The sequence below is a fragment of the Trichosurus vulpecula genome, chromosome 1 (assembly GCF_011100635.1).
Source record: "Trichosurus vulpecula isolate mTriVul1 chromosome 1, mTriVul1.pri, whole genome shotgun sequence".
Lineage (NCBI taxonomy): Eukaryota > Metazoa > Chordata > Mammalia > Diprotodontia > Phalangeridae > Trichosurus > Trichosurus vulpecula.
Window position 1 is genome coordinate 544,717,809 of NC_050573.1, and position 24,596 is coordinate 544,742,404.

A 24,596-nucleotide genomic window follows, 5' to 3' on the forward strand; every position below is an offset into this window, starting at 1 on the left:
CTTCCTGACTCCAAGCCTGGAGTTCTTACCCACTGCATCATCTAATAACTCAAACTAGGCTAAAAAAAAAGTTTTCCTAGTGATATGATTAACAATGGGATTTGATTTTTAAAATGAAAAAAGAATGATTTGGAATTCATGAGATCATAACATAGATCTAGCTCTGGAAAGGACCTTATAGGCCAAACCATGTAACCAAGAGATGTTGCCCAAGGTCACACAGGTATTAGGTGAAAAACCTGGATTCAAAACTGAATCTTTTTTACTTTTTTGCAAATGGTGCCACCAGGTGCTTGAGGTGACCTAGGTTTTTTCTCTAAATTATTTTAAATATCGTATAGCACTTTTGCGGTGTTAATGAATTTTATCTTTTTTTTTTTTTGCACTGAGGAAAAGTTAGATTTTTTTAAAAGGTAAAATTCACCCTCAAATAGAACTTCAATAAGTGAGTTTTAATTTGTTTTCAACGGCAAAAAACATTTATTAAACAAACATAATTTTCTGCCCCTGTAAAATAAGGGGATTTTATTAGGGCAGCTAGACTAGAGCACAGGACATAGAATCAGAGCTGAGTCCAAATCCTGCCTCAGACGCTAGCTGTGTGATTGTAGACAAGTCATTAAACCTTTATGTGCCTCAATTTCCTCACCCATAAAATGGGAATGATAATAGCAGCTACCTCCTGGCACTGTTGAAGTGACATAACATTAAGTATTTTACAAACTTTTAAAGGCCACATTAATGCTAGTTTGTTTTATGCCTTCTCTAAAATAAGTCTTTGATTCTGTCTTCTTCTTTGCCACTTTTTTAAACCAGAACTCTGTATCATAAACCTCTTAAATAACTAAGGGCAGAAAAAGAGTTGCCACAAATTCACTCAATGACCCCACACTGTTTTAAAAAAAAAGTCAGATTTTCTGTTGGCATGAAGCCACAAAGACATAGAAGACTCTTTGGATTTTAATTGGAGGGTGGAAAGCTTTAAAAATAGATCAGAAGGATAACAGGAATGAATATTAGAATATATACACTGGGGAGATTAACAAAAGATTCCTTTTGGGTTGAAAAAAATTCATCGTGGTGTGTTTAGCATTCTTTGTCATGCCCAAATGAAAATGAATGTATGGTTTATACTGTGTGGTGTGTATACAGTAACTTTGCCTGCGGTTTTCATTTAAACTCTCATAGTCCCAAAATGGAAAAGGTGAGTAAAATCTGAAGTCGGTTTGCTTGGGGGTTCCCCCCACCCTGACAGCAGCTGTAATGAGCCAGCTGCTATGCCCCTCCTCCTCTTTTTCCCCTTCTCTCTTTAAACCAGCAAGCTTGCCTGGAGATACCACATAAGCTGTCAAGTGGCATTGGTTTTTATAGGTTCTTAGTTGTTGGAAAAATGCCAAACCAAAGCAGATGATACACTTAACTAAGCACTCAAAAAGAAGGTTGTGCCTTTCCTATATAAGCCTCTCTTTAGGGTCAGAGCTGGTATTTCCAAGCTGTTTGATGCTATGCGTGCAATGAATTTGTATTGAGTTACATTGGAATCCCTTTTTGGTGCCCTCAAAATATGTTTTCTTCAGTTAGCAGTGTTTCACAAAAACTGCTCACTTATATCAAAGGTACAATTTGTAGCCAGGTTTGGAGGCTAAGGAATGAATTTGCAGCTCCAGTGCAACTAAGGAGTTGATAATTAGGAATTGAGATGAGCCTTGCAAGATTAATCAGGCCATGGCCTTTGTTTAAATTATCATTGTTTTGTTTTAGTATCAGAGTCATTTGTGTATTTGGAGACTTAGAATTTGATGACAAGTTGTACAGAAAAAATAGAATTTGATAAAAATGATTCTATTCTTGAGTAGAGTTTTAGAGAGGAGGAGAGTCATTCAATGAGCATTTATTAAACACCAACTATGTTCCAGGCACTGTTCTAGACTTTGGAAATGCATAGACAAAAGAAAAAATAGCCCCTACTCTGAAGGAACTTACATTCTACTTGGGGATCAGTCAGTCAATAAGCCTTCACTAAATGCCTTCTGTGTGCCTAGCACTGTTAGACACTGGTAATATAAATACTGTACAAAGAATGAAACAATCCCTGCTCTCAAGAAGTAAAGAGGAGTCAACAGTCTCAAGTGCAGTAAGCATACAATCAGCATGGAAAATAGGGATTAAAATCTTACAAAAGAATCTTAATATTTATCAAGGTAAAACTGAATGCATTAATGAATAACAAACAAAAAACCACTTTCATTTTATGTCTCCTTCCCGGTTTTTCTGACATGGTCTTTACCTTCTTTCTTTTCTTTCTTGTTAATATAGTCAATGTATATATAGTTTGGCACCTAGGTGGCACAATGGATGGAGTGCCAGACTGGAACTCTGGAAGACTTGAGTTCAAATTTAGGCTCAGACACATCCTAGCAAGTCCTTGGTCACACTGGGCAAGTCACTTAATCATGTTTGCCTCAGTTTGCTCATCTGTAAAATGAGCTGGAGAAGGAAATGACAAGCCACTGCAGTGTTTTTGCCCCAAAACCCCTCAATATGGTAGTGTAGAATCAAACGCAATTGAAATGAGTAAACAACAAAAATATGCAGTTTGGGTTCTTCTGGTGTCATTTTTCCATATTTGCTTGGATCCATCACTGTTTATGACACCAAAGTGTTCCCTTCTGTGAACATCCTATGATTCAGCTAGCCATTCCCCATTTGGGGAATATAGAATCACAGTTTTAGAGCTGGAAAGATCTTAGAAACCATTAAGCCTAGCTTCATATTACAGATGATGAAACTTAGGCACAGAAAAGTTAAATGATAATGCATGTTTTATTTAATTTATTTTTTATTACAAATAGAGCATCTATGAATGTTTTTGTACAAATAGTCCCCTCCCTCTTATTTTTATGATGTTTTTGCCATAGAATTCTAGCAAAGGAAACATTGGATCCAAAAAAAGTATATATTTTTTAATCATCAAAACCCACTAAAAATTTTTCAAAAGCATTGAGGTACACTTTTATTCTGGTTCACAAAAATGGGAAACAAATCCTTAAGCAGTTATTTAGATTATACTTTTATATATGTTTTTAATCTACAACTTAATTAAAATTTCTTTGTCACTCACTGGCAGCTTGTTATCATTTGGTACCCCCATATCTTCCATATTAAAACCTATGCAAATACCGATCATGAAAAATATTTCAACCTTGATATTATATCAGTATGTAGATAGCATCATTCCAACCTGGCCTACAAGGATATCTAAGCATTCTATTTAGCTTTTTGTATCAGAAGCCCATAAAAGAAAATTTATAATGTTGGAAATGTTGTGTGGTTTGAATTTGTTTCCTACTTGGGCATTTGTAGATATGTATCTAATACAAATTTTTTAAAGAGTTCTCATAAAAGTGATTCTTATTCTTTACTGTTTTCTAATTTGATGTTACCTATTAAAGACCTACCTGTATGCTTCTTTTGCCACCTTTACTGACTAATTTGGCAGCTTGAACTGATTCCAAGCAGATGCAACCAATCAGGATACATTGCATTTGCAGTTCCAACTTCATCCTACAATGACTTGGTCTCTGGGAAGGCATTACATCTTTAAAAAAAATGTTTGCCCATATTGTTTTTGGGATTGCAGAGAAATGCACCATGTTCCCTCCAAAAAGGCCTTCCCCATAATCATCCTCTCACCTCTCCTTTACAAACAATACTTCTACCTCTAGTCCACATGGCACAATACTTTGGGCATCATAGGTAATAATCCATACCACCCCTGAGTACTACTACTTGGCCCGAGAGAGCAGATCTAGAAGCAGTGGTTGGAAATTACAGAGATGAACATTGAGGCCTGATGTAAGGGAAAACTCTCTAACCATTAGAACTATCCATAAATGGGATGGGATGCCTGGGAGATTAGGGAGCAATAGATTTCCACTCCTTATAGGTCTTTAAGCAAAGTCTGGATGACCCCTTGTTATATGTTGTAGAGGAGATTTTGTTCAGGTGGCTACTGAGAACTCTGCCACCACTGAAATGCTTTGATTTTAAGTTAATATTAATCCTTTTCCTGCCCTCTGAGGAAACACTAAATTTGGATTTTCCAAGTTCTCCAAATTGATTAAGATTGTTGGAAATCAGAGTACCCATAACATATCATCTCAGCTTCCTACAGAGAAAAAAAGATTCCCACTGAGTTGAAAATGCCTCTAGCCATACATAGTAGATACATACTGGGAACTAGAACCCTACAAAGGAACTCAGCTCTCCCAAGAGGACAAAATATGAGACCCGGGATGTCAGACCAGAGGAAAACACGCAAACATGTGATGTAGTATTAATAATACCTTCAATTTATATAACACTCTAAGGTTGGCAAAGTGGTTTACATATTATTTCTTTTAATCCTCATAACTCAGTGAAGTAGGTACTATTATTATCCCCATTTTACAAATAAGCAAACTGATTAAGTAAAAAACAAATTAAGCAAAAGATTAAGTAACTTAGGATCACGCAGCCAATAAGGGCATAATGTGGGATTGGAACCCAGGGCTTCCTGATTCTTAAGTCCAGAGCTCTTTCCAAGAGGCAAAAGTGAAAGAATATTCTTGGCAGAAAAGATCCATCACCAACTACCCTAGTGCCTTTTGTCTCAGAGGCGTTTCTTTGCAAATCACTCTCCAGTCTGCAAACAGACTGGAGAGTAGCCAGGAAAGGCATTTTATATTAAGTTTTCTAGCTGTCAACATATTGCTGGTTTTTTTTTTTTGAGATAAATGAGCACTTTTATTTCTTTGTTTCACAAACAAACTGGCTGAAATAGTTGTTTCCTGTGGGCTAATCAAATAGACCAAATGCCATATCTTCTTCAGATTCCTCCGATTCTTCCTTGGCTTCCACCTTGGCTGGAGCAGCAGCAGCTGGGGCAGCAGCCACAGGGGCAGCCACTGCAAATGCCGAAGGGTCAGCCAGGAAGGCCTTCACCTTTTCAGCAAGTGGGAAGGTGTACTCAATCTCCATAGCTACAGCCAAGACTCGCTTGTACCCATTGATGATTGAGTGGGGTACTGATGCAACAGTTGGGTAGCCAATCTGCAGACAGACACTGGCAACGCTACGGATACCCTCTAAGAACCAAAGGTGCAAAGTTTCCTCCGTGATGTCCAGCACTTCAGGGTTGTAGATGCTGCCATTGTCAAACACCTGCTGAATGATCAGCCCAAAGGAGAACGGGGAGATGTTCAGCATGTTCAACAAGGTGGCCTTGCTGGCACTCACTTTGTCCCTGATCTTAATCAGCTGCACAGCACTCAAGATTTCAATGGTGCCCCTGGAAATCTTGGTGGTGATACCCAGAGCCTGGAAGAAGGAAGTCTTCTCACGACCCAGGCCAGTGTTCTGGGCTGGCACAGTGACATCACATGGGGCAATGGCACTGGCACGGGCAGCAGCTAGCACCTTATTGGCCAGAAGCATATGTCTAATCTCGGTCAGATCTTCCTTGGTGAACACAAAGCCCACATTCCCCCGAATATGAGGCGGCAGTTTCGCCAGGGCAGGGTTGTTTTCCAGATGCCCACAAATGGCTTTACGCATCACAGTGTTTTTTTCCCATCAATACTACGGTAGCCTTCCCATGGAAGGACATCCGGAGCTGCTGCATCTGCTTGGAGCCCATACTGTCTGCTCCCACAATGAAGCATTTTGGATAATCATCCAAAAGTTGGATGATCTTGAGGAAATAATTGGATTTCCAGGTAGCCCTGTCTTCCCTGGGCATCTCGAAGGTGCTTCAGGGATTGCCACGAAGGGTTTAAAGATGATGTCACTTGCACGAGGACACCTGGGGAGAGCCATATTGCTGTTTCTATACAGGAGGCATTAAGGTTTAGCCACAAGTGTAGGTTGTAGCCCCTGCTTGGGGCATTGAGCAGGTACTCCCAAGCCCCATGACTGCTCCCAGCCATATGAGTCTCTTGCAGCAGCTGGAAGAGTGACCATTGTCACAGCATCAGCTCATTCTGTGTATTAGACACTCCTTAACCCCTTTAAATGTCTGTGTTCTAACTGGCCCCTTTTGAAATTATAATCTATATTCCATTAATAGGATTCCTTGGTGAGCAAATAGTGGAAAATCTTAGTTGTAAAAATACTTTTTAGTTCTCCAACAAAGGAGGGGAGAGGGATTGGCTGCGCTGATCATCAAATATTTATCCTCATATTTCACTGTCAACTCTGCTGTTCTGCCATTCAGCTGCTGCAAACTAGTCCAGAGTACAGGGAGAGATTTTTAGGAGAAATCATCAGGGTTTTCAACACCATGTCCACACCCTGGCCAAAAGGATGTATATAACAAAAGAATCCAATAATGTCCCGCTTCCCTGGTGTAACTTCCTCAAGCAGACATAGAGTGCAGTCTGAACTTGGGAACATGTGTATGTGTGTGTTCGAGTAAGGACCTCAGTGTCTGGTACCTTATCCTGCCAGGTGATCTTCAGAATCTTCCTAAGATGATTCAAATGGAAGCTATTCAGTTTCCTGGCATGGCACTGGCAGACTGTCCAGCTTTCATGGGCATGCAACAAGGAGGTCAGCACAATGGCTCTGTAGAGCTTCGGTTTGGTGGGCAGTCTAATACCTCTTATCTCCCACGCTTTCCCTTGGAGCCTTCCCAAACACTGAGCCAGCTCTGGCAACATGTGCACCAACCTCATTATCAATGTGTACATCCCTAGGAAGTACACTGAGACACTGAAGTCCTTTCTCAAACTAAACTCCCAAGCATTCAAACTCTGCTACAGGGAACACAACTCTGATGGGCTGGCCATGTTGTTCAACTGCCAAATGCATGCTTACTGAAAAGACTCACACAGTGGTCAGACAAAGCAATACAAGGACACTCTCAAGGTCTCTCTGACGAACTTTGGAATTGATTGTGTGACATGGGAGACAGTGGCACAGGACCACTCAACATGGCATGCTGTGCTATATAAACAAAGCAGAATTGAAGTAGCTCAAAAGAAATGCAAGATGCACAAATTTAGAGAATTCACCCCAAATGTTCACATGGACTTAATAAAAGGATTTGTTCTGTGAAGTTTGTATTCAGTCAAAGGGCCAAACTTGAAGACTTAGAGGGCCACGTGTGGCCTTGAGGCCACAGGTTCCCCACCCCTAACATGGACTATTTTTGCCATGAGCTCATATTGATCAGATCAGCCACAGTCGGACGCATTGTGGCCTGACTCTAACATAGTGATGTCATTTTAGAACGAAGGGCAACACTCAATGTGTGTGTCTGTCAGCAGATTGGCTGCATTTAGGATGTTACCAATTCCCTCACAGAGTTGTCATGAGGATGAAATGAGATAATATTTGTAAAGCACTTAGCGTGGAGTCTGACACATAGTTGGTGCTTAATAAGTGCTTGTTTCCTTCTTCTTCATCCTCCTCTAGCTTCTTAACCATTCTTCAACGTCCAGCTTCACATTACGTTGCCTTGGGCATAGTGGATTTGGAGTAAGGAAGACCTGATTTCAATACCTCCCTTCGTTGCTTCCCAACTTATTGGTTGTGTGACCCTGGGCAAGTCACATACTCTCTCAAACTCAGTTTTCTCAACTGTAACTAAGAATAATTATAGCACCTACTTCATAGGGTTCTTAGGAAGATCAGATAAGAGAATATTTGTAAAGTACCTTGCAGGACTTTAAGCACCGTAAAAATGCTAGCTATTTACTACTACCTCCACAGAAATTTCCGATGGTAAAAAATGTTCTTCCTTGCCTCTCACCTAGCACTTTGTTTTATGAGTCTGAATTTCATTTGTCATGTAAAGTTACACATTATGCTCTTCTGAAACATTATTAAAAAGGAATCATGAAGGATAATCAGTATAAAAGATATCGCCAAAGAAATGTATGTGAAAAAAATGGCCTCACTCCACCAACAAGCAAGGGATAACCAGTGGACAGCCCTTATGTTCCTCCAATATTCTTGTCATGTTAAGAAAAAGAGAGGAAAGTCCCCAGGGTTTTGGGTAGACGCACTATGGGGAAGTTATGGGAAGAATTGAGAAGATAAGATTTGCATAGATAGGAGGCAGCCAGTATCATTGGATGGAATTGCTGACATGACTGATATTACAGATCTGTTGGACTAGCTATTTGTATCAGTGCTTTGTCTGCCTACTATACTCCATGAGGGAAAGGGCTGTCTCTTCTCCAAACCTTGCATCTTCCCCAGCACAGAGTAGTAGTGTTTGTTCAATCGAATTCCAGAGTCAGGTTCTTCTGGTTCTCCATCAAAAACCAAACTTCCATTTTCTAAAACTAAATTTCTCTTTTGGTGGTCCTGACTCAGTTTTTCTTTTTAAATCCTGTGAACAAGTAGTTTGTCATGTCATGTCAGTAGTCTTATTAATAATGATAGTAAAATGAGATGTCTTTGATAATAAAACCTAGCATTTACATAGGGCCATAAAGCACCTACCTCAAAATTCCTATGAGTTAGGCTAGGGAGGTACTAGTCCTGCCATTTTAGAGATGTGGAAATGGGGATTCACAGACTTTAAAGGAGTTGCTCAAGGACCGCATTGTTTTCAGTGCCTTCCAGTTTAATTTCATTTGCAGATGCCAGTAAAATGACCTATTCTTGGTATATTAGGAAGGCAGAATTTATGATTTCAAAGAGAATCTCATATGTGCCTAAAAGGTCCGGAACCGCAGGATATAAGGAATTCTCTAGGCAGAAGGCAGGAGAACTAAAGCATGTATTTACACTCCACAGTAACAATCCCACAAACCAGCGTCCCCATTTTGATATTTTCATCAAAAGCTTCCAGGCCCAATAAGTCCGCCTCACAAGAGTAACTAGGAGGCCACAGAGAAGCGAGATGGTATAAGGCAAAATCGTATACATGCTTCCCCTCTACGGTAAGAAGATTACCCACTAGCCTCTAGTCAGCTCTGCTACCGGCAGCTCAGCTTCGGCTGTAGGCGTCTCTGGCTCCAACCGGAAAAGGAAAGGAGGATCTTCAGGCTGTCCTCTCCCCTCTTATAGAGTTTTTGACATCATCAAGCACCGCCTGAACGACCAGGGCCGATTGGTTCTTGACTTGGCCCCTCCCCCAGCGTAGACCACGTTAACACACCTCCCCTCAGCCAGCGCCACGACTCATCACACAGGAAGCTCTGGTCCTGCCCCGGAAGAGCAAGCCCCAGCGTCCAGGGAAGCTCAACGAGGCGAGCTGAGTCATTCAAAGAAAACAAAGTCCATTCTGGCTACACTTGGTTACTGATTGGGGGGCTTGAATTTTTTCTCTTGTATCCCCTCAATGATCATTTTTTATCCTTAAATTTTTCTCCTTTCGGATTAATCCAGGGATGTGCTGCAAAATGTTTAACAACCAGCTCTAGGTGGAGGGGGGTGGAGGAGATAGAGAGGATGCACACATGACATACTTTTAAGTTTAATTTGCATTATTAACATTTTCTCTATCACTTTTTAAAATTTAGACAGTCACCAAAATATTAAATCAAGCCCTTATTTGTAATATTTGCTGATTCCCAAGGTGTAAATACCCACACTGAAAATTCAATGATTCACTCTCCTGAGCCAGTACAAGCTGGCTCCAGCACACCACAAGATGAATATTTATAGTTATAATTATTATAATTAAATCGATTTTAATAATTTATATTTTTCTTTTTGAAAGGGACAATTTCAAACATCTATTGAAGTAAGATAACTGAATAAACTACCTTATTTCACTAAGATGTCAATCTCTAAAAGTAACCTAACTTAGTTGATAGCTTCCTCTTTATTTTTAAAAGTGCTTCTTAGTACTTGGGGGTTTTGAATAGCAGACTACATTTAAGATTTTGCTTTGTTTTTGTTTTGCCCTCCCTTAACACATTCATCAGAACCTACTACCAGTGTTGAGATAGTTACAGCAATACAGAGTTACAAAATATATGTGTGTGCATATATACGTGCATAATGTGCAATATCATGTATAATATATGTGAAGAATACATAATGTTTGTATATAATATTATATAGATATATACATATAATGTTTCCTCAAATCTGCCTGATATTGACACCTCGTAGATGTAGTATGACTCTTCCTATACATGTCAATATACATTGAAAAATTAAAATCATGGTTAGGAGAAATGCCATATTTTATGTGAAACTCCATTCTTATAATTAAGAATTTGGAAAGATCATGTTAAATAAAAATGATTTAACATCCTTTGAAAATGCGATAGAGCCAACAAAGTAGCTCACAAAAATAGCAAAAAAAATTTTTTTTCAGACTATTCCTTATCTGTGGTCTTGGGGAATCCTGTGGGAAATTAAATGCCATGTTAAAATTGCCTCATTTCACCAAGTTCCTACTCTGCTCATAATGAATGGAAGAGACCCTAGGTTCTCAAATACTACCAGTAGACCCCCAAGCGCTAGAAGGGTCCTGCTGAAAAGACTTTAAGTACTGTTAGCATCTAACTTAGAACAAGTGGGCAACAGAACCTTACTGGTATTTCAAATAATGGCACTTTCATGCTGATCAGGTTTTGTTTCCACACACTCTTGAATCATATATACATGTATGTATCCATTAGACTATGATGTAACAAGTTATAGAGTGACCAGCAATCTGACTAGTTATTAAATGTTGGATAGTACTTATTAGTTAGTCATAAGATAATTGTTCACCATTAGATCATTTCAGCCAGGGAATGCCATTTACATAGCCACGTATTTGTATTCAAATAATGCTTCTGCATTATTTTCAGGATCCAGAAGGCTGAATTACAGTGTTTCTTAGTATACTACCATTGAATTAATTTCTGATTCCAGGATGTCTGAAATGGGAATAGGTTTTGATAAAGACATGTCCCACTCTTTGATACAACTTAGCCCCAAGTCAGGCTCTCCATAGGGGTAGCTGCATGGTTAACACCCTGGAAGTCTGTCTAGCAACAGTGGCAAGTTTCTAAGTAAAATGTTAATCAATAAATAGGATTTGAAATAAAAAATCAAAAAGTCTTTTAAGTGGAAACTATTGGTTAGTATTCCCAGAAGGTCATATATGTATCTGCCACATTATTACTTTCTCCTGGTATTCAATAGTTACTTTAAAGCAGAAGTTCTTAATCTCATATCTGTTAAGTTAAAATTTTCATATGTGTGTATATATATATAAATGTATATATGATAAATGTGCATATATGTATGTATTGTAGGTGTATGTGTGTGTGTAGATAGATAGATAGATAGCCTGCTAACTAAGTATAATTGGTTTCCTTTGTAATCATATGGTGTTTTTTTCTTTATTTTATGCATGTTAAAATACCATTCTGAGAAGGGATTCACAGGCTTCTCCAGACTGCCTAAGTGGATCCAGGACACATAAAGGTCAAAGTCCCTCCTTTAAAGCAATGGCCAATGACTCCCAAGCTTTATGTTGTGGTACTCGAATAGTATTATTGGGACTGGTGGACTTGCCTTTTGACACAAAGTTTTTTTTCTAAATATGATATCATTTATGATATTCCTAATCAGATTTCTTCAGCAACTACTTAACTTCTCTGAGTATCAAGTTTCTTCACAGTAAAATTGGGGGAAGGGAGTGTGGCAGTGCAGGGGTACCCAGGGGCCTCTAAGCTTCATTATAGATCTAAGATTATGATATTACAATACAGCGTAGATACTCTGAAACTATAATACATCAGAGATATTGCGAGTTTGGTTTCAGAACACTACAATAAAGTGAGTCACATGAATTTTTTCATTTCTCAGCACATATAAAAGTTATGTTTACACTGTACTATAGTCTATTAAGTGTGCAGTAGTATTATGTCTTTAAAAAACACATACCTTAATTTTAAAATATTTTATTACTTAAAAAAAGTGCTAACCATTATCTGAGCCTTCAGTGATTTTTTTGTTTGGTGAAGGGTCTTGCCTCGATGTTGATGGCTACTGACTGATCAGGGTGGTGGTTGCTGAAGGCTGGAGTGGCTTAAAATAAGACGACAGTGAATTTGCCCCATCAATCGACTCTTCCTTTCAAAGATTTCTCTGTACCATGTGATGCTGTTTGATACCATTTTCCCCACAGTAGAACTTTTTTCAAAATTGGAGTCATTCCTCTCAAACCCTGAGGCTGTTTTATCAACTTAGTTGTCTCAAATATTTTTGTGTCTCAGGGAATAGGGAGCCCCAAGGAGAGGGAGAGAAACAGGGGAACAGCCAGTCAGTGGAGCAGTCAGAACACACAACATTTATCAATTAAATTTGCCATTTTTATGGGCGCAGTAAAATTACTACAGTAGCATTAAAGATCACCATTCATAGATCACCACATTATAATAATAATGAAAAAGTTTGAAATATTGTGAGAATTACCAAAATGTGACACAGAGACATGATGTGAGCACATGCTGTTGGGAAAATGGTGACGAAGGACTTGCCAAACCCAGCGTTGCCACACACCTTTCATTTGTTAAAACAAAACAAACAAAAACCCTTGCAATATCTGCAAAATGCACTAAAGCCAAGTACAATAAAGCAAAGTATGCCTATATTTTGTTTTCATAACAACTACAGTAGAAAGCCCTGTTTCACACAAGCAAGATATTCTAAAGCACTATTTAAATGCTAGCTATCACCATTATTATTATCAATCTATCACTATTTTGGGTCAAGCAGACAACTCCATAGTCATCCATAGCCAAAACATAAGATTTGATGCACAAACATTTGTTTCAGACTACTGTCACAAGTCAGGTCAATTAACCATTCTTATTCAGATAAAAGTAAGACCAACTGTATCACATTTGCTTACAGCAAATGGATTCCTGATCCACTCATATTTAGAAATAGGCTGAGAGTTCAAAGAGACCTTGTAAATTATGTAGGTCTTTAAGATCAAATGAGAAGTACTTCTTTAAGCTGATCAGGTGACTAATAAGCATGTCTTTATTTTCTTTGATTTCATTTTGCAGGGTATAAGTGTTTTTCAAATGAGAAAATATATCAAAATGTTTGTAAATCTATTATTTATAATTCTTTTCCTTAAATGCAGTCATTTTCTCTTTCTAGATCAAAGTATAAGCTTGAAAACCTTCATTGATTTATTTAAATTATATACTTTTTTTCAAAAATGCCTACCAAATATGCAAGCCTCAGGAAGAAATATTTGTTGTAAAATGAATTTGCTTCATCTTTATTATTAAAAATTTTTTAAGTGACGGTTTCTAATTTTGGCTCAATAATCTTGAGAAATATTTTGGCTTCAGAATGCCACTTGTTTAGTCCTTTTCAGTCACGACCAACTCTTCATGACCATATTTAGGGTTTTCTTGACTAAGTTACTAGAGTAGTTCCCCATTTCCTTCTCCAGCTCATTTTACAAATGAGGAACTAAGGCAATCAGGGTTAAGTGACTTGACCAGGATCACACAGCTGGTATCTGAGGCCAGATTTGAGTCAGTCTTCCTGACTCCAGGCTCAGCATTCCATCCACTGCACCACCTAGCTGCTGGAGAAAGCCAGTATTATATAACAAATAGACATGTCTTAGTCTTTACTACCACTGCCACCACTACACCTTCTAATACCATCACACAAGTTTGCAAAAAAAAAAAAAAAACAACTTCCCTTTAATGGACTGTTTTTCTAACAAAATGTCTTTTGTAACAAATTGAAAAGCTATATGTTGCTCTTGACTCATGCTTGATACAAATGAGCATGAAGCAGTGTGTCCAAATGGTACCACAAATTACATTTTTAACTAATACTTCTTGACCTATGTTTCCTTTTGACCGCAAGTGTACTCCATCATTGCAGAGTCTAATACATTTTTCTCCACCATCATATCATCTTCACTTCTAAAAGTCCATCAGCTATATTGGATATTTCTCTTTATGTGGCATTTCTATTAATAAGTTTGTAAAGTAACAAATCTTCCCCCAAAATCATTTTCAACTGTCTATCTTACAAATATAATCAAATAGGTATCTTTATCTCTATCTGTTGCTTCATCCACTTGAAATAAAAAGTCGAATGATTTTAGCTTCTTGGTTTTTGATCATGAAGGCCTTCAGACTTTTGGGCAGTGCCTCTTCCCATTGTATTATCTCTAAGTGGAATTATATTCAAAGCTGCTTTGTATATGATTCACCAAGCATCATTTCCACCAGTCAGTAAGAATTTATCAAGTGCCTGTTTGGTGCCAGGCACTGTGCTATAACTAGAAGCATAAAGAAAAGCAAGACAGTCTCTGCTGTTGACAGTCTCTATCAATAGCTGCAGCTAACACCGTTTCTTTTATTATATGAGGTTTTTTTACACTTAGCAATTCTGCAAGCCACCTTTTGCAATGCAAGTAATTCTTTTGATTATATCGACATTTTTTATTTTTTTTTTAAAAATCTACATTTTAAGGCCTCTAATTTTCTCAGAAAAAATCTTTTTTCCCAAGTTTTTACATATAATAAATAATTACTTTGCTTCAATCACTGTAAGTGTAATTGAATTTCCCATTGTAAGTTTTATTTGCCTCAACTTTGAGTTGAAATTTATCTTTTTGTAAAATACATTTATTTACATGGGAGTTGAATTTTAAAATATCCAATCATTTTTGCTGTTGCTTCATACCTCTCCCCATGGGAGCACGCCCCCAGAATTTGGAAAAGTCTGCTTTAAAGTCTTCTGCATTCCTACCTACTTATTTTCAGTAATATGAGCACACGGTTCTGATACATAGATCTGGTCTGCTCAAAAACCATCTGTTTCTCCCTTGCCTGTGGAGTCAAGTTAAAAGGCCTTTGCCTGACATTCAGGGGCATTCTCCAGTCTGATGCTACCCTCATTTCCCAGCTTCCTCTCGTGTTTTTCTCCTTCGTGCACTCTTCCCTCCAGCCAAACTGGACTGGCTTCCTGCTCCCCCTTCTCTCCAACATGCCCTCTGTTCTCCTGCCTCTCTGGCCTTTCCCCAGTACTGTTCCCTCTGCCTTGCTTGCTATCTCTTTCCCTCTTCTGTTAAATTCCCGTCCACTGTTTAAAGCTCAACTCAAATTGGAACATCCCACAAACACTTCAAGTCGTACCTCACTAATGTACCTTTTGAAAATATTTTATAGGTGCATTTCATCTTTATAATACAGACACTTCCCAATAACCTATGTTCCTTAGTGCACTTATTTTTTTAAAGTTAAATAAAACCATCTGGTAACAGTAATCATAACTGATAGTATGTAACTTTTTATAACCATAGTCAACCACATTTTTAAAAGTTCATTTCCGTATTTATTCAGCACCTACTATGTGCCAGATACCAAATTAAGTACTCTATGTGTCTGTGTGTATGTCTGTGTCTGGGGCCAGAGTCAGGAAGACTCGAGTTCAGATCCACCCTCACACACTTGTTATACATATATACATACACACATATATATGCATGCATGCATATATATATATATGTATGTATGTATATATGAAAGACAGTTACTGCCCTCAAGGAACTTACAGTTGAATGAGGGAAGACATCACATAAAAGGAAGCTAGAAAGTGGAAGGGGGTTGGGGAAAGGACAGCAGGAGTTACCTGGCATAGGGGCATCTAGTTTCATGGAGTTGAAACCAAGCAGAGATGCAGGTGGAAAGGGGAGTGAGCTGGAAGTCCAATTTCTGCTGTCTACAAAGAACGGCTTCAAGAGGAGTTTATTGTTGCATCCTTCAGTCCTTCAGTCAGATGGGAGAAGAGGCTGAGGGAGGGGGGAATACTGCAGATTGCAGTCATCAGGTAATTCAGTGAATGTGAGCACCTTGAAGGCAAGGACTATTCAATTTTGTCCTTAAATCCCTAGCACCAAGCACAGCGCCTGGTGTGTAGGTGTTTAATAAATATTTGTTGATTGGCCTCCTAATTGATTTTTACTTTTTTTTTTTGAGGCAGTCAGAATTAACTGACTTGCCCATGATTACACATCATGTAATCTAGTAAGCATCAAGCGTCTGAGTCCAGATTTGAACTCAGGTCCTCCTGCTCTATCCCCTGTGCCATCTTGCTGCCCTTGATTTTTGACTCTTGACTCTACAAGTTCAGAAACCATGTCTTGACTCCAAGCTTCACTGCTCCCTCAGTACCTAGAACAGTGCTTTGCATACAGCAGGCAGTCAATAAATGTTTGTTATTGCACGAACACATAGAAGGGAGCATATCAATGAGTCAACAGGCATTTGTTCGGTCTACACTATGTGCCAGGTACGGTGCTTACACTGGGGATACAGAAACAAAAGTAAATACGCACCCCTCCTAAATATAAACGATCCTAATCACATAATGGGTAGCAAAAGTAAATGTGATATTTTATTTATTTGGGACAGGTGAGAAAATCATTGGTAAAGTTTAGAACCAAATTAACTCAAGAAGGTATGAATAGACTCTAATAGTTTGCATATAAAGTATATCACTTCATTTCCATGGAAATAAGAGCTTGAGTTCTGCATTAATAATTGTGATATATTTTTTTTAAAAACCGGGGAAGGTCTGCAGTGGCTTGAGTGAGTCCTCTACAGAAGGGTGATGGAAAAACATGAACAAAAATCTCACAGGAAGGCATGGGAAGGTACAGTCTGAACCAGTGGGGGAAGGCCCCCGCTTAGATTAGATTATGGCTCCATACAAGCCTTGATTCAGTCAGGATGGCTGGAGGCCCACATTTCCACACTGTCACTGTCAGTCTGGTCATCCTCATCCTGGAATGCTGCAGCGAGGTTGATAGATTTTATAAATGCCAGGGAGATTAATTTATACTTGGAGCCTATTCATCTCTTAAAACAGTTCCTGAGCAAGGAAGATTGAGGCCAGAAGCTTGCCAGACCACAAAGAGGCACTTCCTGTCAGACAGCTGGGATGGGCATTGGAGCATAGTTCCAGAAACTCCCTCTCAGCAGGAGGGGAGAAATGACCGAGGAGGCTGCTAGAAGACTGCCAACACCCACCAGATGTATTCTCCATGTCATCTGGCCAAGAGTAAATGCACTTGAAGGGAATTTTACAGCACTCCTTTGCTTGATTTGCGTGCTAGTCTTTACCAGCGACAGTAGTAACCTTTGCCATCTTTCTGAATCATATTCTGAGCTCTCTGGCCAATGGGAGATTTGCATTTTGAGGTCAAAACTTGGTGCTGGGTGGTGGTGGTGGTGGTGGTGGTGATGGTGATGGTGATGGTAATGGTAATGGGAGAGTGTTGCTGAAAGAAAATGCTGGATGAAAACATCACCCTTTGAAAACTTCTGTGCGCTGGTCCTTGTGAGCCTGGCTCCCTGCAGACTGCCCCATCTGTCCAGTGTCAGGCTGGAATCATTGAGGTGGAGATAAGGAGTTTCCTTCGTGAAAGCCAAATTAGGACCAGGGAGAAGGGAAGAGGTGGTCAGAGCCATTGAGCTAATTCTTAGCTTTGAGGTTTCAGAATGAAGTCATTGGCTCTTCCCAAGTAACAAGTGCTTAAGGCAAGAGGAACCATAGTTGAGCTGCTGATAGACCCCCTGGGACCGGAGTCAGGAAGACTCAATGCACCCTCACACACTTGCTAACTTCACGACCTTGGGCAAGTCGCCTGACCTTTGTCTGCCTCAGTTTCCTTAACGGTAAAATGAGAATCATAATAGCACCTACCTCCCACAGTTGTTGTGAGGATCAAATGAGAGGATATTTGGAAAGTGCTTAGCACAGTGCCTGGTACACAGTAAGTACTATATAAATGCTAACTATGATTATTGATACTGAAGAGACATCTTGGAAAGAACAGTGGCTTTGTAGTCAGAGGATCTGGGTTCAGATTCCACCTCTAGAGAGCCACTGCCTGTGTGACTTTGGGCAAGTCATTTAGCTTCCTTGAGCTTCAGTTTCCTCATGTATTACTGAGGGGGTTGAACTAGATGACCTCTGACATTCCTTTCCAAACCAGGTCCGTGATCTTGTGATGTCCTGTTCCCTCTCCCCCATGCTAGGATATTGTTTTCTTACCCTTTCTCTTCTCCTCTATCTTCCTCCACTCTTATCTCTCCCACCAAGATGGACTTCTTGGAAGTGAGTTGGGAAGAACATGGGAAGGAAATAATTTGTCAGGTAAATGGGCTGGTAGCAAATTGCTTCGGCTCCTGTGGTTGTTTGAGAGAGAAAGCAAATAATTCTAGTTCATTTTCTCCTGACTCCCCATCACCAACCAGTCCAGGATGTGCTGAGGAAAAAAAAATCTGCATTTGAATCACATGGTACTTTCTGCTTATGATCAATTAAATGAACTCCAAAGAAGCCTAATATATTAGTCTCACCAAAGTATAATTCTAGTGCTGTTTTCATTTCATAAACCTCAGCAAATTAACATCTTTAGTACCCAGACTGAACTTCTCACTATCATCTGTAGTGGCTACCACCACCCCTGAGTGCCTAAGTTTGCTGATGGGGAAAGGGGAAGCCTGTAGGCACACTTTCTTAGTTTAATGGTTCCTGTCCAGATATCACCGAGTCTAAGGCTTCAATCCCATGGGAAAGGCGGCAGCAGTAGCCTTATTTCCACTGCCTCCCCACCCACCATCCCCAAGCTTACCTCCTCATCAAGGATATTCATGAAGTAAACAATTGAGATTTCTCAGTGGTCATCATACACCCCCATCACCAGAGTGTTCTCATTGGCCTCTGCCTGCTCTCTCAGAAGGTATTGTTTGTGCAGTCTACATGTATACTTTATAGTCAATGACAAATTTTGTCCAGAGCTATTAGCCCCAAGGAAAAGTACGATACTAATGGTAGGAATTTCTTGACTCTAAATCTTAAGGAACCAATGCTTCAGAACCTAAACATATTTTTTACCTTGGCCTTAGGGAGCCCTGGATGACTGCAGCCAGAGAGTCCTCCAATGTCTTGGATTTACTATTATTATTCTTGTCATTATTATTAGTTTAGTTCATAAACTCAGGCCCCCATCCACTGGTAAACATAGTCCTTCTAGAGGACTATGTGTAAAAAGACTGACTGTAGAGAAGAAGCAAGTCAAGTCTTCTCTGAACTGTGCATCAACAAGGTTGCTATACTTAAATTTAAAAAAGGTTTGGTTTGAGAATATCTTGATTAAAATCTGTTCTTTCTGTCTTTGGATACTTCCAAGGTGCTGAATCAATCATAAGTTCATTGAAGCTAAGACCTTTATCTACCAGATTTCAGTGACTTTCTTTGGTTTTTGTTTTCTGTTTTTATAGCTTCATCTGATTTCTGTTCATTCTAATCCATTTGACTCTTCAGAGATATTTTCAGAGTATGTATGCATTTCTTTTCTCCTATAAAAAAGGAGCATATGATTTGACCTGGGACTGTGCAGTGAGTAGTATGGGAGAGTAGAGGAACAGGGACACAAGACATCAGTATTTCTTTCCAAAGCAAGAGCATTCTCTGAAAAGCAAATAGTTAGTTCCATAGAAGGTTAGTTCCCAGCAGTGGAAATTGGAATGAGGATGCTGTAAACTCATTCCCCAATGCTTAGAAGTGAGGAGCAGCATGTCTTTTCTGCTGCCATCCATCCCCTTTTCATTTTGATTAGAGCATTCTTTAATTTTGTGCTCAAGTCAGAAGATTCACGATGTTGACGTTGAAAAGCATGGGCAGAGGCCTTTCTGGCTTTTCTGTGTCTGGATCATTATTTGTAAACAGTAGATCTCAGAAGATGGGGCCAATGTTTTCATTATAACATCCCATTGAAAGCCTCTGAAGCCTTAGCCCAATATGAGCTTGGAAATCAGGACACCTGAGCCGTACCTCTGCCTTTACCTCTTATTTCTTATGTGACCTAGAGAAAATCACTTAACCTTCCTGTTCCCTTACCTGTAAAAGAAGGATAATGATATTTTCTACCTCCCACCTCCCAGGGATGTTGTAAGGACTAATGGAGCATCTCTAGAGCTTCTCCAAGTAAAAATGCCACATCAGTGTGTATGATCTTAATTGTTTTCACGCAAGGCAGCAGCTCCTTTATTTCCAGGTACTCAGCATTTCTCGTAAATGCTGTTGGTTCCTCGTAGGTAACTTGTTATCTTCTTTTGTTCCCATTTTTTTCAGTACAGTAATAAGTCACCCTTCTTTTTATATTGTGATTACCATCAGTGTTTATTTAAAAAGCAATTTTCCAATCCTAGAATCTTCTGTTTCTTCAACTTTTTATCTTCTGAGATGGGATCCAAATGATTCCGAGTATCAGTACAAATTATCAGCAAGTGATTGAAATGTCCAAAATATATTTTTTTTCATTTTGTCCATTTTTATGGAAAACTCCCTCTTCCAGTGTAGCAGATCAACACCTGCTTTGCACCTTCAATTCTGAGAAGTTAAATGACTTGTCTAGGACCACACAGCCAATATGTGTATATAAAGCTTTATTTCCTGAGCTTCCCACTTCAGAGGCTTTCCCTCCCCAAATTACCTTGTTTTGATTTTGTGTATATTCTCTATAATGTCATGAAGTATATAATTATTTGCTTCCTTGTAACTAAGATCTACTTTGTCCTGTTTGTATATTTTTGCCCTGAGACTGTACATTTTAATAAAATTATGAATAGTTAATAAAATAACACTAGTAAATTTAAATTCCTCTTCTGTAGTTACCTTATCACCAGTCACTCTTCGATCCAGTGACCCTATCCTATTTGCTGTTTCACGAACAGGACCCTCTATCTCTTGGCTCTGGGAATTTTCTCTGGCCATCCCCCAAGTCTGGAATGCTCTCACTCCTCATCTCTCTACCTGTTGGTTCCCCTGGCTTCTTTTATATCCTGACTAAAATGTTATCTTTTCCAGGAAGCCTTTCCCAATCCCTCTTAATTCTCATACTTTCCCTGTTAATTATTTCCTATTTATCCTCTCTATAGCTTGTTTGTCCACATTTGTTTGCATGTGAGGGAAGCAAGTGGTGGTGTGAATTGACTGAATCACACCGACTCCATCTTGGGACTCAGTTCTGGAGCTAGTTCAGTTCTCTTTCTATTCAATTGTGGGTCTGGTACAACGTCTGTCTTGTGAGAAAACTTTATTCAATTGTGGGAACTGGGAGAAAACTTTCTTGCATTGTTTGAACCTAGCCCTGCGTGGCTGGGAAGCTGGACCACCTTTACCTGCTGCATAGAGACCCTTAACTGAGTACCTAGGTTATGCTGACCAGAAACCCAGTCAGATCCAAAGATTTATGCAAGGAGTTTTCTCGCAGTTGTACATCTTAAGCAACCCATGTCTTACCACATATTATCTACCCCGTTAGATTGTGAACACAGGGACTATCTTTGTCTGTCTTCTGTCTGTCTTTAACTATCTTTTCCCTGTTTTTGCATTCCCAGCCCTAGCACATGGTATAAGCACTTAATGAACATTTATTGATTAATCAATATGTATTTTTCCCTTCCTGTTGTGTCCCTGCTGCTAGTTACCAGGTTATGTCTTAATGAGGCATTAAGTAAATGCTAGACAAATTTTTGCAGCCTGCAAAGATGTGTTGCACAGTTTCTACCATTTACTTAATTATGTTGATTACCAAATCCAGGCTTCATAAGGATAATCTTTTTGGACAATTGAGCCATATCACCCCTTACTTAGTAAACTTCAGTGGCTCCCTATCACCTCCAGGATCAAATACAAAATCTTGTTTAGCATTAAGGTCCTTCATAACCTAGCCCCCTCTTATCTTTCTAATCTTCTTTCACCTTACTCCTCATCACATACTTTTTCCATCTGGCCTCCTCGTTTCATGAATACAACGCTCCATCTCTCAGCTCTGGGAATTTCTCTGCCTGCTCTCCAGTATATCATTCCTGGCCTGCTCTCCCTCCTCGTCTCTGCCTCTTGGCTTCCTTTAAGTCCCAACTAAAATCCCAGATTCTAGTGTTTTATTTCTGTTATTTATTTCCTATTTATCCTATATATAGCTTGTCTTGTGTATATTTGTTTGTTGTCACCCTCTTTAAATTGTGAGCATCTTGTGTCCCCAGAGCTTAACAACAGTGCCTGGCACATAGTAGGTGCTTGATAAATATTTATCAGCTGACTGATTTTTGTGATTTATAGTGGAAATGACCTGGTCCTGAAGTGCCACTATAAATCCTTCGGTTTCAGTAAGTAAATCTAGATGATGACTCAGCCATTTGTTTGTTGGTCTTTGTTGACATTTATAGTTGGCTGAGTTCATGCAGTTATCTCCCGTGGAAGATCTTTTGATTCCTTTCTTGGATCTTCAGCTCAATTCAGAGGCAAACCACTTTATTACATTTGACAAACTCAATGAGGTATACATACCTATCATCTACTTTTATTTTACTTAGTGAAGTGATGGTATCAGTTTGTTCCTAAAATATTTGTCAGTTTTCTATTCTTTTTATCATGTGCCTTGAGAATATATATTAATATCCTCCTTTTTGGTAAGGAAGTATTAATTTTCCATAGCTGCTTTAGAATGATGAGCCCTGGGTTTTGTTAATATCCTAGGATTTTTGTTTTTTGGCTAGGATACTTTGCAAATTTGTTATGATCTATTTCAAAGTATACATTAAGACTAGCGTTGTCTTGCTTTAAACAGTATAAGAAGCTAAAGTCATACACAAGGTTAGGAATCACTGTGCTAATAATAATAATCATAATTTTATTTAATAATTCTGTAATCTAGTTTTTATTTGACATTCTGCTCACTTATTTTATCTTCTTTTTAACACTGAATTTCTTTTATTAATTTCAATTTACATTTTTAGTTAAATTATGAGAACTCATAGGATGAAAATAAAGATGTGATTTTGAAAGCAAGCCAAAAATTCTGATTAGAAACTTGGCTTTGTGCCATATGAATTATCTCTCATTTAGCATTGTAAAGGAACTTTATTGAAATTTTGCCATAATGCAAGTAAGTGATTATTCCAGTCCATAAAGACAATCATAGGACCAATATTTTATATCTTCTAGTATTATTTATTTCCATACCACATGTTGCTTCCACAATGTACTAAAACATATAAATTATGTATAGAAGCATATATAAACTAAGATTTTGAAAGTACAGCCATTAAAATGATATATGAGAAGATGGCGGCTGAAAAGCAGGGACTTGCGTGAGCTCCCCACCACGTCCCTCCAAAAACCTATAAAAAATGTCTCCGAACAAATTCTAGAACTGCAGAACCCACAAAATAGCAGAGGGAAGCAGGGATCCAGCCCAGGACAGCCTGGATGGTTGCTGGATGAGGTCTATCATGCACAGAGTGGAGGGGAGCAGAGCTCAGCGTGGGAGGCTGCAGGACCAACCAGACCAGGAGCCGGGCAGGACAGGCCCTAGCACCCTGAATCAGTGAGCTGTGGCAGTTACCAGACTTCTCAACCCACAAACACCAAAGACAACAGAGAAGGTTAGTGGGAAAAGCTGCGGGGGACAGAGTTTGAGGTTTGGCCACCGCCTCAGGGGCAGCGGGGGAGGTGCAGCTACAGAACTACAGCTGCAGTTACTTCTGGCCCCAGGCCCATGTGGTGGGAGGAATTAAGTGGCAGATCAGAGCAGGAGTGCAGAGCCTGCTGAAGATTTGCATCAGATCCGGGTTGGTGGTTCTTAAGGAAGGAGGAGAGCTGGGTTGGCACAGCTGGCTGTATAGAAATAGCTCTGAAATCAACAGTGCATCCCCTCAAGCTTGGAACAAAGTACTCTTTGCTCTACAAGCAATCATACCCTGCTGAAATACTCAAGGGTCAAGTAAGTTGGCTGGGAACATGGCCAGGCAGCAAAAACACACCCAGATTCAGTCTCAGGCTTTGGAATCTTTCTTTGGTGTCAAAGAAGACCAAAACATACAGCCTGAAGAAGTCAACGAAGTGCAAGAGCCTACACCAAAAGCCTCCAAGAAAGATATGAACTGGTCTCAGGCCATGGAAGAGCTCAAAAAGGAGTTGGAAAAGTAAGTTAGAGAAGTAAAGGAAAAATTGGGACGAGAAATGAGGATGATGCAAGAAAACCATGAAAAACAACTCAATGACTTGCTAAAGGAGACCCAAAAAAAAAAATACTGAAAAAAATATTGAAGAAAACAGCACTTTAAAAAATAGACTAACTCAAATGGCAAAAGAGCTCCAAAAAGCCAATGAGGAGAAGAATGCCTTGAAAGGCAGAATTAGCCAAATGGAAAAGGAGGTCCAAAAGACCACTGAAGAAAATACTACCTTAAAATTTAGATTGGAGCAAGTGGAAGCTAGTGACTTTATCAGAAATCAAGATATTATAAAACAGAACCAAAGGAATGAAAAAATGGAAAACAATGTCAAAAATCTCATTGGAAAAACCACTGACCTGGAAATTAGATCCAGGAGAGATAATTTAAAAATTATTGGACTACCTGAAAGCCATGATCAAAAAAGAGCCTAGATATCATCTTTCAAGAAATTATCAAGGAGAATTGCCCTGATATTCTAGAACCAGAGGGTAAAATAGAAATTGAAAGAATCCACAGATCGCCTCCTCAAATAGATCCCCAAAAGAAAACTCCTAGGAACATTGTCGCCAAATTCCA

The 24,596-nt window shown here is 39.1% G+C and overlaps 1 protein-coding gene and 1 pseudogene across 1 annotated transcript in view; one reads left to right on the forward strand and one right to left on the reverse strand.

The window, feature by feature from the left end:
- Positions 1-24,596, forward strand: part of SHB (SH2 domain containing adaptor protein B) — a 367,480-nt gene that overhangs the window by 172,848 nt on the left and 170,036 nt on the right. The gene's annotated exons all lie outside the window — the stretch shown is intronic.
- Positions 4,837-5,800, reverse strand: LOC118834091 (annotated as a pseudogene).